Below are 16,127 nucleotides of genomic sequence, written 5' to 3' on the forward strand. Positions count from 1 at the left end.
GGGAAATAAATGAATGCCTGTCATATGATCGTGTATGTGTTCCTTCCTTCATTCACTTAGCTATTTATCAAATTCCAGGCATTTGGCCAGGTTCTGTGGATGCATCAGTGAATAAAATAGGCATAAATCCCTGTCACAGTAGAGCTCATATTATAGAAGGAGGGAAAAGATAATGGATAAACATACTAAATGAACAAATTAGACAGCTTGTTAGAAGTTAAGGGGAGAAAAAGAAAGGGACAGAGTATATAGAAATATGAAAGCCAGAAGATAGGTGTGTGCCTTGGAGTTGGGAGGATGGCCATGCAAATAGGCTGGTCACATTAGACCCTGCACAGAAAAGCACCAGTCAACAAGAGACCTGAAGGAGGTATGAGGAAGTGATCTGTTGGTACCTAAGGAAAGAATGTTCCAGAGCTAGATCAGCCTGTGGTTAGAAGGTGTCTCAACCTGGTTGCTAATGACATTTGGGACAGTCTAATTAAATAGGGGTCTGACCTGTGTAATTGTTAGATGTTTAGCAGCATTTGAGGCCTCTACCAACTAGACATGAGAAGCACTCCTCTTCTAATCATAATAAAGCCAAAATGTCTTTAGAAATTGCCCCTGTTAAGAACTGAGAGAAGGGCTGGGCGTGGTGGCTCACGCCTGTAATCCCAGCACTTTGGGAGGCCAAGGTGGGTGGATCATGAGGTCAAGAGATCGAGACCATCCTGGTCAACATGGTGAAACCCCATCTCTACTAAAAATACAAAAAAATTAGCTGGGCACGGTGGCGTGTGCCTGTAATCCCAGCTACTCAGGAGGCTGAGGCAGGAGAATTGCCTGAACCCAGGAGGCAGAGGTTGCGGTGAGCCAAGATCGCACCATTGCACTCCAGCCTGGGTAACAAGAGCGAAACTCCGTCTCAAAAAAAAATAATAATAATAATTGAGAGAAACAGCCTGGAAGCCAAAGTAATTTGTAAAATCTACAACATGCAATATTATGCAGCCAGTAAAAAGACTTTAGTCATGTATAGCTGGTTTGAAAGGATTTCCAAAAGACAGTGTTGAAGGAGTAACACAATATGCAAAATGTTAAGATAGTGTGATCCAGTTTTTCTAAAGCAGACAACAACTAATGCCACTTTATTTGTGCATATATATAAATCTGTACATAGATATTTCTATGAACGTGAGCATGGAGGAAAGGATAAAATAATACATACTTGTTTATTGACATAGATTGCTTGAATGAGTGACAGTGTTAAAGAAGAGAAGAGGGGAAATAAACTCAGTATAAAAAGAAACAAGGCTGGACATAGTGGCTCATGCCTATAATGCCAGCACTTTGGGAGGCTGAGGAAGAAGGATTTCTTGAGTCCAGGAGTTTGAGACCAACCTGGGCAACATTGGAAAACCCCATCTGTACAAAAAAACAAAAAATACAAAATTAGCCAGGTGTGGTGGCATGCCTATAGTCCCTACTACCCAGGAGGCTGAGGTGGGAGGACGACTTGAGCCCATGAGGCTGAGGCTGCAGTGCCATGTTTACTCCATTGCACTCCACCAAGACTCTGTCTTCAAAAAATGCAGAAGCAGCAGCAGCAGCAGCAAATAGCAGGAAAAGAAAATCCAGCATACATAGTGGTAGGACATTTGTGTGTTTCTGGAAAACGTGGTGGATATATTTAAGGTTTGGAGGTCTGAACTGTTGCTTGTCACCTTTAATGTTTATTTTTTTCTTCAATTTTCTATTTATTAATTTTACATTGCTAAATAATATACCTTTTTCTAAAATTTTTTAGATTATAAATAAGCATAAAAAACTTTTCTAGTAACCTCAGAGTGGTAATAAAGCCATTGCCAAACTGTTTGTTCAGACTCTATTTTCAAAGAAAAATAAGTTTCTAGTTGATTTAGTAATTCTAAAAATATAGTGTAAACAAGTTTATATGTGGCAAAATATCTTGCACAGCATGGTTTAAGTTATAGTATTTTACTTTTTGGTTGTATCAAAATATATAAAATCTGATTATAAACATGTTATTTTCTTGATTATGATATCACAACAGTGAATTTACATTTAGGTGGAACTTTTTACTTCTATAATTTTCAAAGATGAATATATGAGATTTTATGAGAAATTATGGGAAATAAGCCAATTTTCATTTATTCTGCTAAGATCTAGACAATAACATGTGGATACAAATGCCTTTGAGTGCATTAGATATTATCTGCCACAATCTTCCCTTATCTTATAACAGTGTTTGAAAATTACAGAGCATGTCTTCTGCTATAATAATACTAATGATACAAAAACTACTGCAGGCTCAGTTGAGAATAAGATAGACATATAGTCAATAAATATGAGAAAGTTTACATCTGTTGCAAAAAGAAAAACATGAGTGATCAATTGATGCCTTTTAATGGAAACATTGGAGACTATTAATAGGAATATTAATTTTCTTCTTTCAACATTTAGAGCTTATATATGTTCATTAAAGACCACATGAAAAGTTTTGAATCTGGTTATTTATGTAATGTTATATACACACAGTGTTTCCTTCAGATTAACAAAAAGCAATAATTCTGACAGAATACTTTATTATCCTCCTTACTAATCACTACTTGAGACAGCACATTTTACAGAGTGCTCTCTTCAAAGCAGCCTGATTATATCATTCTTGATATACTAATATGGCTGATTGAGCCTGTTTAGGCATCTCTGAGATGATGGACTGCTGAATAAATTGTAAGGACATTAATTAATTTTGACTCTCTGGGAAAAACAAAAGTCTTCATGAGAAGGCCAACAGATTCAAAGAGTCTGTTTCTATGCATTGCAACATAGCTGTTAATTAAAATTGTATTTTAATTAAATACAATTGCACTTTGCACTTATTGTTATTAAGATAAAGAGTTAGACCTTTGCACTTATCGTTATTAAGATAAAGAGTTAGATACATAAGGGGGCCATTTTCAATGCTCATCGCAGAGCAATTTATGAGCCTTCTTGGAGACACTGCTGATGCTGGAGAAAGAAAGTGTAAACATCAGTCTACTCTCTGGTCAACACATGAATACTGTTTAGACTTAATGTTTACAAGATTGAATGGCAAGAGTGACATTTATGTAGCATGAATTTATGAAGATATTACACACAAAACTGCTGCTCTTTTTTCCCTTCCTTCATAAGTTTATATTCTTTTTAATGATATAATTGGCCATCTCCACAATTAGACTACCAACTCCAGTAAGACCTGGGTCACATCTTTTGCTATTGTTACGTCTCTTCTAGCATTTAAATAAGTTTGAATTGCACCTGATAGATACTTTTATAGGTCACGTGTTACTTGGAACTATCCCCTACTGTATTTGTTGACAGTGAAGTATTTTGGATTTCTCTCTTTTTTTTTTAATCCAGGAAAATTTTCCCAACTTAGCAAAGCAGGACACTTTTCAACCCCAGGCAATACAGAGAACACCACAAAGATATTCCTCAAGAAGACCAACCCCAAGGCACATAATCGTTAGATTCACCAGGATCGAAACGAAGGAGAAAATATTAAGGGCAGCCAGAGGGAAAGATCAGGTTACCCATAAAGGGAAGCCTATCAGGCTTACAGCAGATCTCTCAGCGGAAACCCTACAAGCTAGAAGAGAGTGGGGGCCAATATTCAATATACTTAAAGAACAGAACTTTCAGCCCAGAATTTCATATCCTGCCAATTTAAGCTTTACAATCGAAGGAAAAATAAAATCTTTTAGGAACAAGCAAGTACTCAGAGATTTTATTACCACCAGGCCTCCTTTACAAGAACTTCTAAAAGAAGCATTATACATAGAAAGGAACAACCAGTATGAGCCTTTCTAAAAATACACCAAAAAGTAAAGAGCATTAACATAAAAAAGAATTTACATCAACGAAAGGATAAAATAGCCAGTTAATATCAAATGGCAGTAACCCTATATTTAAATCGACTAAATCCCCCAATCAAAAGATACAGACAAAATCTAACGGTATATCTAAAGATATACAAAGACTCAAAATAAAGGGTTGAAAAAAAACAACTTACCAACCAAATGGAGAGCAAAAATAAATAAAAAGCAGGAGTTGCAATTCTCATAATTAATAAAATAGATTTCAAAGCTACAAGGATACAAGGGTAAAAGGATTAATGTAATAATAAGAGATCTTAACACCCAGATACATAAGACCCATAATGAGATTTAGATTCAACGAGACAGAAAATTGATAACGCTATCCAGGACTTGAACTCAGATCCAGAACAATAAACTCAATAGAGCTCTCCATTTTAAACACACAAAATATACATTATCTACTTTAAACACACAAAATATTGATCGGCCATTATTGATACCCATTTTAGGAATGAAGTAATATTTCTTTTTCCCTCTTTGCCTCTTTTTCCTCTTTTTTTCCTCTTTTTTCCTGTTTTTCTTTCTCTTTTAAAAAAAAAAAAAAGTGTGCCCCTCAGTGCTGTCAGTGTGAATGGGACCCTTAGCAAGGCCTCAGCACAAGATAAAGGCCCAGTCCATGTTGGCTGTTGTTGTTGGGCTACATGCTACAGAAATGCTACAGAATTTCTTCTGTGTCCCTAAAGAGCATTTTCCCTGGTTGGGAAGATGCTACATGTTGGCCATAGAAATTAGCACCAGAACTGGACAATATATATCTAGTGGTGATCCTGTCACTGGGTTCCTGGGAAGGGAGGTTGGGAGAGAATCACTGAAGAGTGTAGGGTGGAGATGAGCTTTGGAGGATGTTGGAACTGGGAATAGGCAAGGCGGGTCAGAGCACTCGCTGAGAATAGAGGTGGAAAGATGGAAAGATGGTGAAGTCTCCTTCTAGAGTCAGTAAGTAAATCAATTTGTGTCATTATTGTTAGTAGGATGGAAAGATAGAGGCAAAGAATTTTGTGCCGATTCCAGAAACAGTGGAGAGCTTGCAAAAGTGGAGTTTTCTAAAAGTAATTTCAACTTTTATTTTAGATTTAGGGGTTACGCGTGCAGGATATTTTATTTAGAATGGGTATGACTGTGCTACTGATGCTGCAGTCATTTTTCAAGCGATTTCAGCCCTGCAATAATTTACAAAAGGTAGGCCTTGAGCACTTGTCCATCTATTTCTGTGTGTGATCACTGAGCATTCTCAGTGGTTTGTTGCCTGGGTATATTGTGTGATGCTGAGGTTAGTACAATTGAGCCCATCACCCAGGTACTGAGCATAGTACCCAGCAGTTTTTCAACCTGTACCCTCCTCCTTCCCTCCCCTCCCTAGAAGGCCCCATTGTTGCCATCTTTATGTCCGTGAATGCCCATTGTTTAGCTCCTATTTATAAGTGAGAACATGCAGCATAAAAAAAGTATTTTAGATTTCTTAATGCATTAAGTGTTTCCTGAGTGCCTACTAAATAATATTTATTGTGTTGGGAATGAGAATATGAATTAACTAAATTTTTGGTAAGTAACTAAGGAATCGAATATGCTGACTGATACAGCACACATGCTTATTATTGTGCATTTCTATACTCACCTCTCAAGGTCAAAAAATAGCCCCAAATAATCTTAGCAAGCTAATGCTCTCATGTGTATAATTTAAGATATATAGTATTCAATAAAATACACCTTTATTTGATATTTGGTTGAGGGTGTCCTGCAGGTTATGCAGATGATAGCTGTGCTTCCTGTTGGGCAGACAGGACAGATATTATCATTCTGATGTCAGACATGAGAAACATAAATATTGAATCATTTTTCTCAACCTGTAAAATGAGTAAGAAGGGGCAGAAACCCTGGTGTATGGATCCTAATCCAAGCCCTTTTCCAGGACATCACTGTAGTGTGTTCCTTCCTTATATACAGCTCTGCCTGAATCCCCTTAACCTTCATATTCAGGGCCACTAAATCTCAGTTTGCCTCTAGATTTATATCACTCTGGTCTCTGATAGAGTAGATGGAGACTCCTATATTCATTTGTTTGGGAAGGTTGGACAGGGATATGGAGTTGGATATACAAATGCCAGCCCTCCCTCTCATGGTTCTCAGACAATTATTCTTGGACCCACTTTGATCTTACTCACATGCACTCAAACATACACATCCACATAAAGACATACTTGCATAAACACTCATGTGCAGACACATACACACACACCTACAGAAACATATAATGACCATATTGTAACACATTTTTTAAAGATTCAGTTCTTGAACAAGAAATTTTGAAGGCATTCCAAGAAAAAGAAGGAGAAGATGGGGGAGGAACTGGGGGGGAGAAAAAGAAGAAGGATGAGGAAGAGGAAAAAGGCAAATGGGATCAGAATGGAGGAAGAACATCAGAAATCCTAAGTTAAAGAAAAACAGTTCACTGTAGGTCTTCCCAAAGAAGCTACACATATACACAGATATCCTAAGATCCAAGTGAAAAATACTGGTAAGGACTGAATTGTGCCCCCTTCTTCCAAAATTCATATATTAAAGTGCTAATTCTAGTGTGACTATATTTGGAGATATGATTTTTAAATAGGTAAATAAGGTTAAGTGGGGTCATAAGAGTCCTAATTCATTGGACTCTTGTCCTCATTAAATGAAGGAGAAGCATCAGGAATCTTCATGTACAAAGGAAAGGCCATATAAGGACACAGAGAAGGCAGTCATTGCAAGCCTCAGGAGAGGCCTCAGGAGAAATCAGATCCCCTGGAACCTTGGTCTTAGACTTCTAGCCTTTAGAACTGTGAGGAAATAAATTTCTGTCATTTAAGTCACTCAGCCTCTGGTGTTTTGTTATGGCAGTGCTAGCAGATTAATATAAATACTAAGAAAGATTGTGAAGAGCTTTTCAGGGTAACTCACTCAGGCCACTTGGAGGAATTGGGAAATTGGCCCCGCTTCTCACGTTTCCCACCAATGATCACTGTTTCCAAAAACAACTGCCCACATAAATGGCTTTTTCTCTCAGGATAAAGTCAGGGAAGGGCAATCTAAGGAAATTTGGACATCTGCCTGGGAAAAGATAATCATGAGATAATTACAGTCTGAAAATGAGTCAGTGTCATGGTTGGGGTTACACAGGATCATCACAATAGGGAGTGGTTTTGAACCTTGGCTGCATATTAGAATCATCTAGGGACTTAATGAAAGTACTAATAGCTGGGTGCCACCCACAGAAATTCTCATTTCATTGATCTATGCTGTAGCCTGGACCTGAAGATTTTTAATAATTCCGCATGGGATTCTAGTGTGTGGTCGAGGTTGAGAACTCCTGCCCTATGGGGAAGCGTACCTGCCTGCATCCTCAACCTACATCCAAAACAACATCCTGGTCAAAGAACTCTGCTGGGAAAACAGTTCTTTACGCTGACTGTGAAAATTCTTTATAGTGTCCTAAGCAACAAGTGCTTTCATTCATGAGCTTAAATGAATAACCAAGAATCACCACACATTTGAAGACAACCAATGTCATGAAAGGGAAAGTAGAGGATATGAAAAGAACAGTTATCCATGGAAGAAATAGAACTCAGCATAACGGACAAAAAATCCTATTTCTCATTGCTCTTTAGAGAACTGCTGCTGGGTTTATCATCCAGATAGATGAGTCCCATCTCCGGCAATTTCTCATGTACTTAGGATGAAAGCTGTCAATCACATGCACCTGTAGAAGGCATTGATTTGGAAATGAGCATCAATCATGCTTATCTGTTAACACTAGTGCACCATGCAAGTATAACCATTTTTATGTCCGCCATGGTGTTAAAAATATTGGTGATATATATTTCCATATATATATATATATATGTATATATCCCCATACAGATGTGTCTATATATTTAAGTAAATATTAACATTTTCTACTGGTTAGATATTTTATTATAATAAGTATGGTTAACTGTAATATGCTACTATTAAAATAGAAGTCTTTATCTGACAAAAATATGTATGGAAGTATTTAAAGATGATGCAATTTGATACCAGGCTTGCTTTTAAATACTTCTGCAGTATTAAAAAATGTGGGTGGAAATACAGATGAAGCGAGACGGACCCTGTGTATTAGGCCATTCTTGCATTACTATAAATAAATACCTGAAACTGGGCCGTTGATAAAGAGATTTAGTTGACACACCGTTCTACAGCCTTTACAGGAAGAATAGTGCCAACAACATATGTTTGGCTTCTGGGAAGGCCTCAGGAAGCTTGCAATATGGAAAAAAGTGAAGAGGGAGCAGGGACATTGCATGGTGACAGCAGGAGGAAGAGAGAGAGTGGTGGGAGGGGAGATGCCACACACTTTTAAATGACCAGTTCTCCAGAGAACTCACTCTCACAAAGAGAGCACTGAGTCATGAGGGATCTTCCATCATGATCCTGTCACCTCCCACCAGGCCTCATCTCCAACACTGGGGATTCCAATTAGGCATGAGATTAGGCAGGAACAAATATCCAAACTATATCACCATGGGTTAAAAATGGTTAAAGCTGGGTTTTCAGTAAGTAGGAGTTCATTAATCTATTTTTTCTACTTTGGTATAAATGCAAAATTTTTCAAAATAAAGGTGTTTAGAATATGATCAAATCCAGTGAAAAAACCTGACAATATGAAATCTAGTGTGAAATTAGAACTGATTATTTAGAAATTGCCAAGGGCAGGCCGGGCGCGGTGGCTCAAGCCTGTAATGCCAGCACTTTGGGAGGCCGAGGCGGGTGGATCACGAGGTCAAGAGATCGAGACCATCCTGGTCAACATGGTGAAACCCCATCTCTACTAAAGATACAAAAAATTAGCTGGGCATGGTGGCGCATGCCTGTAATCCCAGCTACTCAGGAGGCTGAGGCAGGAGAATTGCCTGAACCCAGGAGGCGGAGGTTGCGGTGAGCCGAGATCGCACCATTGCACTCCAGCCTGGGTAACAAAAGCGAAACTCCGTCTCAAAAAAAAAAAAAAAAATAAGAAATTGCCAAGGGCATTGTATACTAGATAGAAGTAAATGCAATAAATAGTAATAATAATATCTCTTCACTAGGTTTTCAAATTATACTGAAACATAACAGAAGATAATACATACATTCTTTTTTCATTTCATATGATTTTTAAACAGTACATTGGAATTTATTGTGATGCCAGTTCAGCACAAATTTCTGTTTAGTGAAATTGGTTAGTGTTTGGATACGCAAGAGGAGTTAGTTACTACCAATTGTCATGATAATAACGGAATTAAATCCTGAGAGTGTTAAAGTGAAACATGTGGGATTTCTGTGATACGTCAGTCACCATGTTGAAAACTTACGTGAATAAATGGAGGAGTTTTCACATGTGGATGACACAAAAGTAAAATAATGTACATTGGCATGATGAGAAAAATGTTTCTTCAGTCATTCGTTTATCCAAGAAATATTTGTTGAAGCTTATTTTTTGAGACCCTGTTCTAGGTACTTGAAATATCTGTTGAACAAATTAGAGAAGGATCTCTGCCATCCTTCTGTGCTGATATTGTAGCAGAGAGGAAAAGAAAGTCAATGTGAAACATTATTAATCACAGATTTATATAGTTTGTTTGTTGTTGATATGTGCTATAGGAAAAAAGAAAAGTAGGAGTTTTTGGATGATGGGGGTGGGGGAAGAACAGTGAGTTAAATAAAATGTCATATATAACTACTTGAATAAAGATGCTTTCATTAGTGTTTTAAGCCTTGCAAAGAGTTGCGGATGGACAGATGGATGTGTGATGTATGCTGAATAAACACTGGTAGAATCATCTTTATATCCTCTAAATTTCCCAGGAGAGTAGCACCAATTTGCAACTATGTCCTAAGTACTTTACATGTAGTAGATCATTTAATTTTTACCCTAACCCCATGAGGCTGAAGTATGTACTATAATTATCTCTTATTGCTTCTCAGTCCTAAGTAGGTTGCCCAAGGTCACATACCTAATAAGTGGTAGAATCAGGATACAAATCAAAGTCTGGAGCTCCAGTGCCTTCAGACTTAACCAGTGGACAATCCTGCCTACACTTTTGCTCATTACATATTCATTAAAATAATCTGATAATATCTTTCTCAGTTTCAATGGAAATAACTATTCTTCTGTTCTTACTTGCTTTCCACACGCCTCCAGGTAAAATAGATCTGAAATCTAAGTGAAGTCAAAGTTCTTTTATAATAGTGACCACTTATCATTTTACCTAAATAAAAGCATTTATTAGTTTTGCCTTCCTGCATGACCACGAAACAAGTTTTACTTGTAATCTTAATTTGAAAAATAAAGTTACAGAAATATTATTAAGCTAATTCATGTTTCCAAAGGCATCTTGACAAATAAATAACTCATAAAGAGGTTCTTCAGAGTTCTTCGAACATGAAGATGCAGAGATTCAGAATCCCTTGTCTCTACCTATAACTTACAGGAAATGGCAACAAATTTCACTTACGTATCATCTTCCTGTGATTGAGGTATTCTTGCTGCTAAGCATATTAGGAGCTTTCAAAATAAGATGACTTGACCTTTTGTTGGCATGCCACAACCAAAAGCTTCATCTTTGTATCGCATTAACGCATACTGGTGGGAGAGGGGAATTTATAATGTTGATTTTGATGACAGTTAATAGCATTGAAATGACACATTCTGATAAAAAAAGTGTTTTTATTTAAAGAGGTAATAATTAGTCTCAAAAGAGATTAATGCCTAAAGCATAATTTACTGGAAAGAAAAATCATAATTAATGACATTTAAAAGAAACAGAGTCATTGTATCACTCTTCACAAAGCAAATAAAAATAATGTAATGACAGGCATTTTTATCAAATGCTGGGAGAAAAAATCATTCACCTCCAGAAACACTGCATCTGTGTTTTCCATTCTGACAACTTTGAGGAAACTCTGTTCTTTCACTGGCCATAGTTACACTTCACAGCATTTCAAAATTACAGATGCAGAATGGGTGTGGTGGCTCACACCTGCAATCCCAGCACTTTCAGAGGCCAAGGTTGGTGGATCACCTGAGGTCAGGAGTTTGAGACCAGTCTGGCCAACATCATGAAACCCTGTCTCTACTAGAAGTACACCAAATTAGCTGGGCGTGGTGGTGCATGCCTGTAGTCCCAGCTACTTGGGAGGCTGAGGCACGAGAATCACTTGAACCTGGGAGGCAAAGGGAGCTGAGATTGTGCCACTGCACTCCAGCTTGGGAGTTAGAGTGAGACTTCATCTCAAAAAAAAAAAAAAAATTGCAGATGCACCTTGGAAATCTGGGGGAAAATATATAAGCACAAAAAGAGATTGAGGGTGTTTCAGTTGATAGTCATTAGGCACCCTTCTATTGAGAGTGAGAGGCAGAAATTATGGAGGATGCGGAGGCAGCATAAGTCTGACTCTGAAGAATGGAGCTTTTGCTATGTTGAAAGCGACATAATGCACAGCATTAAAAAAAAACACAATTATCCAGCTTTACTTTATGAACAGGGGAAAAAAACGTGTAAAATTGTCTCCAGTTTAAAGCAGGGAATGAATTCAGATCACATGAAGTGGGAAATTGTCTTTTTTTCCTTAGTGCACTAAGTATGATTTTTCTTGGGACCCTGAAGATGTCAAAGCATAGCTTTCCTTTATTTTTTTAAAAAATATTATTGTCATGATTATTATTTCAAGATGCAGCTTCACTCATCATTCAGGCTGAAGTACAATGACACAATCTCGACTCACTGCAATTCTTTCCTCCTAGTTTCAAGCAATTTTTTTGCCTCAGCCTCCCAAGTAGCTGGGATTACAGGCATACACCACAATGCCCGGCTACTTTTTTTTTTTTTTTTGGTAACTTTAATAGAGATGGAATTCCCCCATGTTGGTCGGGCTGGTCTCGAACTCCTGACCTTTGGTGATCTGCCTCCTGGGCCTCCCAAAGTGCTGGGATTACAGGTGTGAGCCACTGAGACTGGCTAGCTTTCCTTTAAAAGTATCCACTTTTTTTTTTAACAGAAAAATATAAAATTGATTACCTTATAGTAGAATAACTCAATGAAACATTTTCAGAATCTCAAGATTGTAGCTAAAAAAAATCTAAAATACAAATTAGAATGTTTTACTCTCTGCTGACATCAATGTGGGAAAAAATGTCCATGAGGCATAGGCATTGAGTCTGAATTTGGCTAATATATATTTGGCACTCAGATATTAAGTACCAATTGTGGTTTGAGGGTAGTACACTTTGAGGCTGAATTTATACTATTATACTTGACATTAAGCAGCTCCAATTTTCAAATCTGTGCAGTTCTTTTAAAGAGTTTTTAAGGTAAAAATGGAATATTAGCGTTGCCTAATTGTAGCTAAGATGCACAATATGAATTCTGTGCCCCAGGAATCTTAAGAACTTACCACCATAAACTTACACAAGAAAAGTGAAGTATTAGATGAAAAGTGTACAGAAAATATTTGGTGTCAGTTTTGGAGAGGTAAAATTTAGATATATTTAATGAATTCAAGGTTCCAGAATACTACACCTGGTAATATTTAATTAAAGTGTAATCCATTTTACAAAATTAATTGAATGCATTCTGATCTGAATATATGAGAGTTAGATAGCTTTAAATAAAACAAATAAACAAAAATTCTGCTTCTATAAATAGCTGTCCTGGGAATGTTGTTGATCATTTCAGTCATATAAATAAAGTGAGTTGGTTTAATGATTTACCATTAAATTCTAAATATGTTGTGGCAGTTCAGACATTTAAGCTTTATTACCTGCTTTAATAAATTCTGAACTTTGTTCAAGAGGCTACATTGACCTTCCCCAAGGATTCTGCTAGGTATGAATAGGTAGTTCTCAATAAAGCAACTGAAAGTTTATAAATGTTTGAAAGTAGGTCTAGTCTGAGCTTGTTAGATAAAAAATGAGTCTATTTCTGATAGTATACTTCAATATAAGGTTTCATAACATTGAGATACAGTCAATAGTTTCTGGATAATTCATATATTTCTATTAATATATATATATATATATATTTTTTTTTTTTTTTTGAGACGGAGTTTCGCTCTTGTTACCCAGGCTGGAGTGCAATGGCGCGATCTCGACTCACCGCAATCTCCGCCTCCCGGGCTCAGGCAATTCTCCTGCCTCAGCCTCCTGAGTAGCTGGGATTACAGGCACGTGTCACCATGCCCAGCTAATTTTTTGTATTTTTAGTAGAGATGGGGTTTCACCATGTTGACCAGGATGGTCTCGATCTCTTGACCTCGTGATCCACCCGCCTCGGCCTCCCAAAGTGCTGGGACTACAGGCGTGAGCCACTCTATTAATAATTTCAAGAGGGTAAGCAACTTTTCACCTTTTTGATTCTCAAAAAAGTATACATATGGCATCCCAAAAGTTCATCCCTCTTATAAGGTCAAACTTAGATATGCTAGAGCTTCAGAAGTAAAAATTGCCAAAGATCAAATTTGCAGTCGTGTCTTCTAAATTTCCAGGTAAATGTTTGCATTCTTAAATTTTAAAATGGATACATTAGCATGCATTCATACTTCAGCCAAGAATCAATTATCTGACTTTTATGTTAGACTGCAGGATTTTGTAAGACCAAAACTGAATATGCAAATTTGAAGATGTTAAGTGGGGATATACTTTGGAAAACTCAGCCCAGAGTCCCTTAATTAATCGTTGGAATTGCTAGCTTTGATATTGGACCTTACATGACATTGTTTGTACTGTGCCGAAGTAAATATGCTGTAGTGAAATGGTATCTTTCCCAGTGAATTAATTTTCTTTACATTGTGTTTCATGATATAGCCCTAAAATGCAAACAGTAGATTATATAACATTCCTTTCTATGAAGTCACAACTTTGCTAAACTGATTTGAGTGTCTGCTGTCACAAAAGTGACATTTACTGGGGGAAATGTGGAATAGGAAAAAAGGTGATGTTGAGACTGATTTCAAGGTTTGGGAATTTGTGTTGTGCCCAACAGACACACTCCCCATTAGAAAATAATTGTGGCGATTTAAGGATGAAATAATACATATGTTTTTGTTTCCACTGGTGTACATTAGTTTTTCAAGTACCTGCAATGTTGTTAGAATATTTTCGAGTACTTGAAATGTTGTTAGGTACTCGGATGGAAGAAATATCTCAATTCTGTTTGTTCGGTACTTTTCTTTATTAGTAAATTAGTGAAACTCTTAAAGATGTTGTGACTTGAGTTACTTTAGAAGCCTATAAGTGATTACATAGAATGAAGCATTTGGTTAGACTTAATTCAGGTTGTTGTGGAAACTTAAAAGTGGCCTTTTATAATTAAATATTATACTAAAAGTATCAAAAAGAAACATCTGAGTTAGTGAAGTTTCAGTGTATTTATGCAATTGGAGAAACAAATGTACATAATTACAAGGTTTTAAATCAGAATTGCATTCCTAAATTTGCAACATTGGTTAAATTTGTGTTAATGAATCTGATTACTATTTTTTCCTACTGCTCCAAACATTTGACTTTCAACATAGAGTTGACACTGCAACATGGAAAAATAAATATTTAAGTCTGAATTAAATAGGATCTGCTTCTGAGACTGAAATACATTAGTTCTCATTGTGTATGTTTTAGTATTTGAGAACTGAACTATAAGAATAATTTATACAAATAGTTAATTAAATAATAAGTTCAAGGCTATTTTTTCACATCCAATATAAGATGAATGTATTCTGTGCTTTGAATTCCTTACTGTACATGAAAAGTCATTAAAGCTCATTGGATTATACCATATTTTTCTTACTGAAGATAATATTTTAAAGTTTGTCTGATAAAGTACAGTCTAAATGCATTAGGAATCCTCAAGTGTGTAAAAGGCAACAGAATGTGGGGAAATCCAGATGTTCTTATTTAATTAAAAATAGCACGGATTTAAGGAAAGTACATTTTTAATGAATAAGCCACTGTTCATAGTAGGCTTGACAGGTGCTGTCTAGGTATACTGGCTTCACATGACACCTATGTTGTTGTTTTCCAAATAAGAAAACAAGTAATATTTTTGGAACAAAATGTGAACCTTAGAAAAATTTTTTCTGTGGCTAAATACTGTGTTCAGTTTTCCTAACCCAGTATTTGGTAGTGCATACAATATATTTCAAAGGATGAGGATAGAAAACAGCTTACCTATGCTACAGCAATACTTCAGGTTGCTTTTATGTCTAGTCTTTTGTTTTGAAAATTTTGCTGCAATAATTCTCAAAGTTCCCTGGTTATCTTATTGAAATAAAATTAGGCTTAGTGCACTGGTTCACACCTGTAATCCCAGCAGTTTGGGAAGCCAACGTGGGCAGATCATGAGGTCAGGAGATTGAGACCATCCTGGTCAACATGGTGAAACCCCGTCTCTACTAAAAATACAAAAATTAGCTGGGCATGGTGGTGCGTGCCTGTAATCCCAGCTACTCAGGAGGCTGAGGCAGGAGAATTGCCTGAACCCAGGAGGCGGAGGTTGCGGTGAGCCGAGATCGCGCCGTTGCACACCAGCCTGGGTAACAAGAGCAAAACTCTTTCTCAAAAAAAAAAAAAAAAAAAAAAAAAAAAAAATATATATATATATATATATATATATATATATATATATATATATATATGATATTTACCTACCCACAAAGGGGAATGGTAGCTATGTTGAATATCTGACAATGGCAACAGAAAAAAAATCCAATTGTGTTTTAATGCAGAAATCTTTCACATACTAATGCATTTGATAAGAAAAGAACTTGTCTGTTACTCAGAAAAAACTAATTTAATGACTCTCAGAATCACAGTTCACTTTGCAATTATAGCCATTCACTACTGCCCTAGCCAGTGTGGGAATCAGAGCAACGTGAAAATAAGATACAATGCCAACCAGTCCTCAATACCTACTCTGTACTTGCTGTATGCACAGCATACAAAGTATTTTATTGCTGGAAACTGACAGGTTTAAGCAAATTAGGAGAATAGGAGTATACCTTCATATTCAAAACCAATATTTGGTTACTTTATGAGTCACTGGCTCATGGGAATTTTGTGAATCACATGATCATAGTGACACTTTTTTTTGCTCAGAAGAATTAAATGTCTTTGATATATGTATGACTGGCAAAATCAAAATGAGTTCTGTTTGATTG

At 36.6% G+C, this 16,127-nt stretch overlaps 1 protein-coding gene across 3 annotated transcripts in view; it reads left to right on the forward strand.

Annotated features, from left to right (window-relative positions):
- Nucleotides 1-16,127, forward strand: part of MALRD1 (MAM and LDL receptor class A domain containing 1) — a 619,714-nt gene that overhangs the window by 404,126 nt on the left and 199,461 nt on the right. The window lies entirely within an intron of this gene.

Source organism: Callithrix jacchus, chromosome 7 (genome assembly GCF_049354715.1).
Source record: "Callithrix jacchus isolate 240 chromosome 7, calJac240_pri, whole genome shotgun sequence".
Classification (NCBI taxonomy): Eukaryota; Metazoa; Chordata; class Mammalia; order Primates; family Cebidae; genus Callithrix; species Callithrix jacchus.